We start from the raw sequence: 216 nt of genomic DNA, 5'->3' as shown, positions 1-216 counted from the left end.
TACAGGCTTTCGCTGTCGGCTCTGACTGATCTCTGCTTAAAAAAGAAAGAGAGATTACCATAATGGGAAGTTTTTTTTTCTTTATCAATTCCACTTTCTATCTTGACATTTTTTTCTCTCTCTCCGATCTCCCCTCCTTCCATTATCTCTCACTCTTACAATTAGTCAAGGATATATATGTGTTTTTGGTTCGTTTCTCTTCTGCATATTTGCATT

Source organism: Penaeus monodon, chromosome 24, assembly GCF_015228065.2.
Source record: "Penaeus monodon isolate SGIC_2016 chromosome 24, NSTDA_Pmon_1, whole genome shotgun sequence".
In the NCBI taxonomy this organism is placed as follows: domain Eukaryota; kingdom Metazoa; phylum Arthropoda; class Malacostraca; order Decapoda; family Penaeidae; genus Penaeus; species Penaeus monodon.
This window is presented reverse-complemented; position numbering follows the sequence as displayed.